This window comes from Sycon ciliatum, chromosome 4 (assembly GCF_964019385.1).
Source record: "Sycon ciliatum chromosome 4, ocSycCili1.1, whole genome shotgun sequence".
Classification (NCBI taxonomy): domain Eukaryota; kingdom Metazoa; phylum Porifera; class Calcarea; order Leucosolenida; family Sycettidae; genus Sycon; species Sycon ciliatum.
In genome coordinates, this window is record NC_088646.1 from 36,646,472 (window position 1) to 36,647,099 (window position 628).

A 628-nucleotide genomic window follows, 5' to 3' on the forward strand; every position below is an offset into this window, starting at 1 on the left:
AGCAGAGAGGCCTGCTCTGCACTGAGATCGCTGTTGAAGGTGTCCCAGTTTATCTTATGGATGCGGCGTGTAGGTCTGTAGCTGGAAGTACGGCCTGGTGCAAACCCTGCCACAGAGAGATTCCCAAGTACTGCAAAGTGGTCACTAATGTCTAGGTAGGCTATCTCACAAGGTCCCGTCAGCGGGGAAGTTGATAGGAAGAGATCAATGATTGACTCAGTAAGGGCGGTGGCACGTGTTGGTGAAGACACATAATTTGTCATACCAAATTTGTTAAACAAGTCAGTTACTCGTATGGCCATGGGTGACTGGTTCATTTTCATATCAACGTTGAAATCACCCAGCATGACAGTTGCCAGAACCTTCTTTCCTGGTGCATGAACTGATGCGTCTAGGCTGGACTCCAGGGAGGTCCAGAATGCTACAGGTTTGTCTGGTGGACGATAACAGCATCCAACCAGCACTATGCCACCGGAAACGCTAACTTCTATCCACAGCAGCTCTAAGTCAGTCTCCAAGTCAGTGCGTCTTCGCGCAAGAACAGATTCATGGCAGTATATCCCAACACCACCACCACGTTGCTGCAATCTATCCTTCCGATGTAGCTTGAAATGTGGGATAGTAAGTT